Source organism: Oratosquilla oratoria, chromosome 12, assembly GCF_046742065.1.
Source record: "Oratosquilla oratoria isolate Oo_2021 chromosome 12, ASM4674206v1, whole genome shotgun sequence".
Classification (NCBI taxonomy): Eukaryota; Metazoa; Arthropoda; class Malacostraca; order Stomatopoda; family Squillidae; genus Oratosquilla; species Oratosquilla oratoria.
This window is the reverse complement of record NC_134788.1, coordinates 62,943,047-62,953,578: the sequence shown is the minus strand read 5'-3', so window position 1 is coordinate 62,953,578 and position 10,532 is coordinate 62,943,047. Positions and strand designations below refer to the sequence as shown.

Here is a 10,532-nt window from a genome sequence, read left to right as displayed (position 1 = left end):
ATTGGCGTTGTGACACGTTGCCTATAGTCAGCGCAACGAAAAGTGACTGCTAAGGCGGGGTTAGGAGATTTCCCGATGTCACATTTCCACAGATAACACGGCCCGCACGGCTCATACTGAATGGAGTGTGAGGGGGGCGGGGCCAGAGAATAGATATAGCCGCAACGCTGCTCTCTCTTGTTCATATGCCATGTCTATGACTCCAGGAAACGAAACCTTTGTATAGAAAACATTGCTTTGATTTTTACTTCAGTGTTGGTGTGTGGCAAAAATTATAATTATATGTGGCAACATTTTAAAGATATAGAATAAAATAAAATTATAAAATAATTATATGTGGCAACACAGGGGGACTCCCAGTGCTCCGCCCTAACGGCCATTTCTCGATGCAACGAGTATAGTGATTCCCATTTTCTTTCGTCTCGTTCAGCCCCTTCGGCTATTACTTTCCTTCGCTCTATGGAATCGCTAGAAGTCTTAAGGCCTCCAGTAACTACTTTTTGGTATCCCCTCCCCCTTCTCCCCATCAAATGTTCTGAGAGTTTATCGCCAATTGGCTACAGTGCTTTATCGATTCTAAGTATCTTCTATTTACTCAGGAATCCCCCCCCCTCCCTCATCTTCCAAGATGTCTTTGTATGCTCATGATCGAAGTAATCACATATGTTATAACGTTAAGATTGAAATGCCTTAACTTCTCAATTTAATTAATTCACCATATTACATTTGTATCTTTGTACATTATGATTAAGATTGGTACATTTTACTTGTGTATTACCATTTGATTTTGTTTCTCAATTGTTTTGGTTGGAGGTTCCGCCAGAGCCCCCCCCCCCCTGTGCGCTTGCCACATCTCGTCTAGGCTAGTTTTAACTAGGCTAGTTAGGATCAAATGTCCCTTTCTCGTATCTAGTAACTACCTCATAAGACTATTAGAAATGCCTCAACTCTGCCTAGACGTTGTTGTTGTTGTTGTCGTTCCCTAGACTGTCTGTCCGAGCAGTCCCGTCTCCCCAAGGAAGGCCACAGCCGAAACTGGGTTTTCCCACAAATCCTTTATAGAGTGTATGTTGTGTTGTTTGCGTGCATGATTGTGTATAATGCAGTCTTCCATTATGTGTTGTATGGTATGGGGTGAAGTGTTACATCCTGGGCAGCTGTTCACAACACGGTCGTCCAGCCTCTTCTGGTAGCTTAGAAGTGCTGGGTGGTGACCGCATCGCAGTCTGGCCAAGTGGACTCTGTCCTTTCGTGGGAGAGAGGATTCAGAAGGGTGGATATCAGGGGGTCTGGCATGCAGCAGTGTGTTGTCTTTCAGTGTGTTAATGGAGCGGTGAGTGATATGATTATGATTTTTTGTTTTATTTGACCAAATGACAAGAGAGTATCTGTGCGTAATAAAGGGCTTTGGGTTAGTTTTAATGTTTCTTGGTGTGTGTGTTCTGCTATGTAGACTAGTGGGTGTGATGTGCCTCAACTCTGCCTAGACGTTGTGTCGCATTCCTCTCCGAATTTAACGATTAGAAAAGTGCCCGCCGAAAACCAGCGTACTGCCTCATGCTGGATGCCGCTGATATCAGTTGCTATTTTGCCATGAATACACAACCTCGACCAGACGACCGCATGTGGAAGATGCGTGACGTGTTTATGATGATAAAGGAACGGTACAGCCGATTTTTCAAACCCTTCTGCAAGCTGGTAATAGACGAATCGCTTGTGCTACTCTAGGGGCGTCTTATTTTCAAGCAGTATATGCAGACGAAATGGAACCAATTTGGAATAAAATTGTGTGATTGTCTTGTGTGATTGTGAGACTGGTATTGTAGTGGACATGATCCCATACACAGGTACCAACATTGATTACAATCGAAATGACTCTAACGGAAGCACCGGGAGCATTATTAAAAAAAAAAAAAAAAAACTCAGCTTGCACCATACATGGAGAAAGGCCACGTCTTGTATACAGACTCCTCCTATTACTGAAGCCCAGATTTGTCGCGTTTCTGCACGACAAAGGGGTAGGAGGATCCTGTGGTACAGCTCGAAAGACACGAAAACACATGCCTCCACTTTTCAAGGCACACAAAACTAGAAGTGGGGACCACAACATTCAAAAGTGGGGAAAGGTCATGGCAATGCAGTGGCATGACAAGCGTCAAGTCATTATGCTGTCAACTCTGCATACCGGAAAAATGATGACTACAGGGAAGGTGAATTATAGGACAGGTGAAGTAATAAAGAAACCAGACCTTGTGATTGACTACACGGCAAATATGCGTCTTGTTGACAAGGCCGACATGATGGTCAGCTTTGTGGAATGTGCGAGGAAAACTATGCTCAATGCCTATAACCTCAGCCTGTTAAGGAGTGGCAACAGACCAACGTCTCTGAAGAAATTCACGTATGCAGTGTCGTACCAATTGCTGGAAAAGTACGGAGAACAAAGTTCATCACACCCAGGCCGCCACTCGCTACTTCAAAACATGCCTGTACAGCATGGGTACAGAGGCACTGCCTGAAACTTCTCTCACCCCCAGCACCTACTGCCTCAATAAAACGCATAAAAAGACAGAGGGATTGCCACGTTTGTATGAACACCATCCTGCGACCAAGGAAAAGAAAATCAACATCTTACCATTGTAAGGAGTGCAATGTAGCACTCTGCCCAGGGAAATACTATACGCAGTACCACACTCTTCGAACCTATTGAGCGCTAGAGTACTGAAAAAGAAATATGCTTTGTGGCTACACGCCAAATGACGCATCATTCCATTTGTAAAATGTGTACTTGTATTGAATGTGGTGCTGACTAAAGTTTACCCCCCCACCTCTTTCTCCACACTAGCTTTCCTTCCTAAATCTGTTGTTGCATTTCTCTTTTCTTCAGACATGTACGCCTGTCCTTCCTTTGCTTTCCTCTCCTCACCCCTTTACTATCCTCTCCCTTCACTTCTCTTTCCTTTCTCATCTCATTCCGCATTATTTATGAGGTATCATATATTCCTGCTGTCCACTTGCTAAATGATCTTATGGTCTAAAGGAGTTGTCACTATAATGAAAATTATTTGTTTGGTCTATAATCATAATTTCATTCTAGTTTTCACTCATTTATTATCAGTTTTGATGTGTTGAAAATTTTTAATTTCTCGTCTGTCTGTATTATTTCCTTCATGATATAATGTAGTATGTTATTTGCATTGTTATGAATTGTAATTCATACCCCTACTAGAAAGGGATGGCAGTAGTTATTACTGTATTGGAAGTTATCATTTTCACCTTTTACTAATTCTTATTGTATTGGAAATTATATATTCTAAAGGTGTATTTCTTTATATTTATGATTTGAAAATGTAAAATCAATTCATGAATCTATACGTCACCATCTAGCATCTCTTTAGCTGATCTCCAATCATTTGCCGTTGAAATGTGTGCTAGAGAGACAGATGCGCTTTCTCCTCTCTCTCTCTCCAGATGGTAGGTACTGTATCCAAGGATGAGGGAGATAGTGCTGTAGTCGCTGAAAGCCGCCCCTCCTTTCAACCCCTCATTTCGTTTCGTTTCCTCTCTTTACTTTTCCGTCTAATATTCCATTATCATTTCTTTGTCGTGTTCTGCAGTATCATAACGTATTACAGGGAAATACTTAATTTGATGGAAAGGTATTGATATGAATATTTATTCATGAGTATCGGGTCCTGACGTTTCATTTTCACAATTTATCATTATTTCGGGAGGATAGGGGTGATATATATATGTATATATATATATATATATATATATAATTATAAATATATATATATAAACACACACACACACACACACACACACACACACACACACACACACACACACACACACACACACACATATATATATATATATATATATATATATATATGCTAATAAGAACACGGGTACGTGTGTTCACTTATGCAAAGTAGACCACTTGGAAAAAGAAACTAACGAAGCAGAGCGCTTTCGTATATTACATCTGAAGATGTAATATACGAAAGCGCTCTGCTTCGTTAGTTTCTTTTTCCAAGTGGTCTACTTTGCATATATATATATATATATATACACTCACACACACGCACACACACACACACACACACACACACACACACACACACACACACACACACACACACACACACACACACACACACACACACACACACGGACACACATACACACACACACACACACACACACACACACACACACACACACACACACAGACACATACACACACACACACGTGTAACCCCTGTTCACCTAGCAGTGAGTAGGTACGGGACGTTAGTCAAGGAGTTGTGACCTTGCTGTCCCGGTGTGTGGTGTGTGAGTGGTCTCAGACCTACCCAGAGATCGGCAAATAATGAGCTCTGAGCTCACTGCCGTAGGGTGGTGTCTGGCTGTCTCGACAGAGACTGCAGCAGATCCGAGGTGAATACACATGTATATATATATATATATATATATATATATATAATACATATATATATATATATGTATAGATATATATATATAATTTTTTGTGACAGTTGCATGCAGGATTCGAACCCGCTGTACTTGGCCATCCGTAAATTACCTTCCCAGTACCCTAACCACTAGACCACAGAGGCTATAAGAGTCCTTACCCCATACCACTGGTGGGCTGGTCCTTGAGTAAAACAGGAATTTCGGATCACCGTAATAAGTGATCTTCCTTCCCTCGGGAATCAGTTCGATTCCAGGTTTCAAGGATTTTATAGCCTCTGTAGTCTAGTGGTTAGGGCACTGGGAAGGTAATTTACGGATGGCCGAGTACAGCGGGTTCGAATCCTGCATGCAACTGTCACAAAAAAATTATCGGTTTGATGTCGCTGCTATTAGCGAATTACTCTCATAGTTACAATGGCGATAAGCGTGAAAGGGGTTCGTCCCGGTCCTTACCCCATACCACTGGTGGGCTGGTCCTTGAGTAAAACAGGAATTTCGGATCGCCGTAATAAGTGATCTTCCTTCCCTCGGGAATCAGTTCGATTCCAGGTCTCAAGGACTTTATAGCCTCTGTGGTCTAGTGGTTAGGGCACTGGGAAGGTAATTTACGGATGGCCGAGTACAGCGGGTTCGAATCCTGCATGCAATTGTCACAAAAAAAAATATCGGTTTGATGTCGCTGCTATTAGCGAATTACTCTCATGTATATATATATATATATATATATATTATATATATATATACATATATATATATATATATATAATTCAAAACAGGCATGTTCATTTTTCAACGGCATATTCCCCTCGAAATTAGTCAAAATCTAAATTCAGTATGACGACATAATTTAGCCAATCATATTCCAGCACTGTCGTCGAGTTGCCAATAGCCCATTTTCACTCAAATTATTATAATATTTCGCATTATTTCTCCAAAACAACAGTATGCATAAGCATGGCAATTTTTTACTATATCAATTAGATAGTAAGCACCGTTTTGGCAAGACAAAAACTAAATGAAGTAATGATTATGCTCCCTAAGCTAAAAAAAAAAAAATCATGTAAAAATGCGCATGAATACGGCAGTGCAAGGGGATTTTTTTTTTTTTTTTTTTAATAGTTTTATCTATTTATTTATTTACTCATTTAAATATTGCGTTTTATGTGTTTTGGTTTTTATATATTCCTTTAGTTTTTCTTTATTGATTCTATTTGTATTTCTGTTTTTTATTTATTTATTTATATTCTCAAGGGACAAAACACCTTTACGGGTTTTTGTGAAAAAAAAAAATATATATCGAGTGTATTTTTGTCGTGTGCGAAGGAAGTCGATGGGATGGTATTTCTGCCCCGTTGAAGGATTTTTTTTTTTTTTTTTTTTTTTTTTTTTTACATAGGACGCGCATGCGCCGTGACGTCATTGGCAGACATTAGTAGATAAAAATATAAATAACGAAGAAAATAAAAAGATAAAATATAACATTAAATAACAAAGAAACGAGAGAAAAAAGCAAGGAGAGAATTAGTTGTCAAAGAATTAATCGTTGGTCGTCTTCGAGTTTGTTGTCTTTTGCACATGCGCCGTGACGTCATGAGCAGAGACTGGTAGATAAAAAAGAAAAGAAAATTAAATAGCATAGAAAAGAGCGAAAGAGAGAAAGAAAACAAGGAGAAAGAATTAGTTAATTTTTAATTTTACGTTAATCATTTGTCGTCTTCAGGTTTGTTGTTGTTGTCTTTAGTGCATGCGTCATGACGTCATGGGCCGAGACTGGTAGATAAAAAAGATAAACAAAAACAAAATTGAATAACGAAGAAATAGATTAACAGATAAAAGAGATAAAACATAACATTAAATAAAAAAGAAAAGAGAGAAAGAGAACAAGGAGAAAGAATTAATTTTCAAAGAATTAATCGTTGGTCGTCTTCGGGTTTGTTGTCTTTTGCGCATGCGCCGTGACGTCATGGGAAAAGATTGGTAGATAAAAAAAAGATAAAAAGAAGAAAATCAAATAACGAAGAAAAGAGATAAAGAAAAGAAGAAGAAAGAATGAATTAATTTTGAAATCGTTTGTCGTCTTCAGGTTTGTTGTTGTCTTTTGCGCATGCGCCGTGACGTCATGGGCAGAGATTGGTAGATAAAAAAGATAAAAAAGAAAATTAAATAACGAAAATATAGGTTCATAGATAAAAAAGATAAAATAGAAAATTAAATAACAAAGAAAAAAGAGAAAGAAAACAAGGAGAAAGAATTAATTTTCAAAGAATTAATCGTTGGTCGTCTTCGGGTTTGTTGTCTTTTGCGCATGCGCCGTGACGTCATGGGCAGAGATTGGTAGATAAAAAAGATAAAAAAGGAAGAAAATTAAATAACGAAGAAAAGAGAGAAAGAGAGAAAGAAAAGAAGAAAGAATTATTTAATTTTGAATTTTACGTTAATCGTTTGTCGTCTTCAGGTTTGTTGTTGTCTTTTGCGCATGCGCCGTGACGTCATGGGCAGAGATTGGTAGATAAAAATATAGAAAAAAAGAAAATCAAATAACAAAAATATAGGTTCATAGATAAAAAGATAAAACATATTTTAGATAATAAAGAAAAGAGAGAAAGAAAACAAGGAGAAAGAATTAATTTTCAAAGAACCGTTGGTCGTTTTCGGGTTTGTTGTCTTTTGCACATGCGCCATGACGTCATGGGCAGAGATTGGTAGATAAAAAAAAAAATTAGATAGCGAAGAAAAGAGAGAAAAAGAAGAGATAAGAGAGAATAAGAAGAGAAGAGAGAAAAGAAGAAGAAAGAATTAGTTAATTTTGAATTTTACGTTAATCGTTTGTCGTCTTCAGGTTTGTTGTTGTTGTCTATAGCGCATGCGCCGTGACGTCACGGGCAGAGATTGGCAGATAAAAAAAATAAATAAAAGAAAATTGAATAACGAAGACATAGATTGGTTGATAAAATTAAATAAAAAGAAAAGAGAGGGGAAGGAATAAGTTAATTTTGAATTTTATGATAATTGTTTGTCGTCTTCGGGTTTGTTGTCTTTTGTGCATGCGACGTGACGTCAAGGGCAGCGATTGATTTTTTTTTTTTTTTATAAGACGGGAATAGAACAAAAAATATACGAATTTTCTGTCAAATGTGAAGGAAGACATCGACATAGGAAACCAAAATCGACGGCATTTTTGTCTAGTGTGAATATGGAAATTGACGTCATTTTTGCCTAGCGTGTACATGAAAATCGACGATAATTTTGCTATGTAGATGGAAATCGACGTCATTTTTGCCTAGTATGAAGGAGAAAATCAACGGTATTTTTGCCTCGTGTGAAGATGAAAATCAACGGCAGTCTTGCCCAGTGTGAACATGGAAATTAACGTTATTTTTGCCTAGTGTGAAGATGGATATCGACGGTATCTTTGTTTAGTGTGAAGATGGAAATCAACGGTATTTTTGCCTAGTGTAAAGATGAAAATCGATTTTTTTTCCTAGTGACGATATAAAAGGGAACTCAAGATGTCATGGTATCATGACCGAAATTTTCAGTTCAGCACGTAACACTGAACGAAAAATTCTAAGAAAGCGCACGTGGAGAGAAAAATGTTTTAAGAATATAGAAAAGACGATGAATTTTGACAATTGTATTCTTATTAAAACTGAGCGAAACAATCTGAGAAGATCCTTGTATAAATGTACAGAAACGTTTTAAAGTTTAGAAAAGACGATGAATTTTGACAATTGTTGAACGAAACATTCTGAGAAAATTCGTAGAGAGAAAAAGTTTTAAAAATATAGAAAAGATGATGAATGTTTTGAAAATAAAGAAAAGACGATGAATAATTGACACTGAACGAAACATTCTGAGAAATCCCTTAAACACATGGGGAGAAAAATGCTTTAGAGATAAAAGATGATTTTTGACAATTGTGTTCACTGAGCAAAACATTCTGAGAAAATCCTTAAACACTTGTGGAGAAAATATGAAAAATACTCGTATAGAAAAAACGATAGATTTTGACAATTATGTTCATTTTTAACACTGAGCGAAACATTGTGACAATTATGTTCATATTGAGATTGAACGAAACATTCAGGGAAAATTCTTAAACACGTGGTGAGATTTTTTTTTAATAAAGAAAATGCGATGAATTTTGACAATTGTATTCATATTAACACTGAGCGAAAAATTCTCTGTTACATTCTGAGGAAATCCGTGTAGACAATTTTGTTTAATATAGAAAAGACGATGAATTTGGAAAATTTTCATACTAACACTGAGCAAAACATTCTAAGACCTGGAGAAAAAACTTTCAAAATATAGAAAAGACGATGAACTTTGAAAAGTGTTCATATTAACACTGAACGAAGCATTCTGACACGTGGGGAGAAAAATGCTTTAAAGATTTGAAAGATAATTTTTGACAATTGTGTTCATATTAACACTGAGAGAAACATTCTGAGAAAATCCTTAAACACTTGTAGAGAAAATAAGAAAAATATTCGTATGGGAAATACGATAATTTTTGACAATTATGTTCATTCCAACACTGAGCGAAACATTCTGATAATTGTGTTCATATTAACACTGAACGAAACATTCTGAGAAAATTCTTATAGACGTGGAGAGAAAAAGTTTTAAAGATATGGAAAATACGATGAATTTTGACAATTGTGTTCATAGGTACACTGAGCGAAACATTCTGAGAAAATCCTTAAACACGTGTAGAATTTTTTCTTAACTATGGAAAAGACGATGAATTTTGATTTTTTTCTATATAAACACTGAGCGAAACATTCTGAGAAAACCTAAAGAAAAATATTTTAAGAATATAGAAAAGACGATGAATTTTGAAAAGTGTTCATATTAACACTGAACGAAACATTCTAAGAAAACCCTTAAACACGTGGAGAGAAAAATGGAAAGAGGATTTTTAACAATTGTGTTCATATTAACACTGAGCGAAACATTCTGAGAAAATCCTTAAACATTTGTAGCGAGAATATGAATAATAGGCATATAGAAAATACGATAACTTTTTACAATCATGTGCATTTTAACACTGAGCAAAACATTCTGACAATTGTGTTCATATTAACACTACACGAAACATTCTGAGAAAATACGATTTTTCAAATATAGAAAATACGATGAATTTTGACAATTGTGTTCATATTATCACTGAGCGAAACCTTCTGAGAAAATCCTTAGACACGTGTAGAGATTTTTTCAATATAGATAAGACGATGAATTTTGATTTTTTTTTTTCATATTATCACTGAGCAAAACATTCTGAGGAAATCCTTAAACAAGTGTAGAGTTTTTAATATAGAAGAGGACGACGAATTTTGAAAAGTGATTTCATATTAACACTGACCGAAACATTCTGAGAAAACCTAGAGAAAAACTTTTTAAAAATATAGAAAAGACGATGAACTTTGAAAAGTTTATATTAACACTGAACGAAACATTCTGAGAAAACCTAGGAGAGAAAAATGTTTTAAAGATAATTATTGACAATTGTGTTCACATTAACACTGAGTGAAACATTCTTAGAAAACCCTTAATCACTTGTAGGGAAAATATGAAAAATACTCTTATTGAAAGTCGATAAATTTTGACAAATATGTTAATTTTAACACTGAGCGAAACATTCTGACAATTGTGTTCATATTAACACTGAACGAAACATTCTGATAAAATCCTTAAACACGCGGAGAGAAAAATGTTTTAGAAATATAGAAAAGACAATGAATTTTGACAATTGTGTTCATATTAACACTGAGCGAAACATTACGAGAAAATCCTTAAAGACGGGTAGAGAATTTTTTTATATAAAAAACGATGAATTTTGAAAATTTTCATATTAATATAGACCGAAACATTCTGAGAAAACCTAGAGAAAAAATTCTTAAAAATATAGAAAAGACGATGAATTTTGAAAAGTGTTCATATTAACACTGAACTAAGCATTCTGAGAAAACCCTTAAAGATGTGGAGAGAAAAATACTATAAAGATTATTTTTGACAATTGTGTTCATATTAACACTGAGCGAAAC

General features: G+C 36.0%; 1 long non-coding RNA gene across 1 annotated transcript in view; it reads right to left on the bottom strand.

The window, feature by feature from the left end:
- The window catches only part of LOC143031927 (uncharacterized), a 298,829-nt gene that overhangs the window by 223,684 nt on the left and 64,613 nt on the right, over positions 1-10,532 (bottom strand). The gene's annotated exons all lie outside the window — the stretch shown is intronic.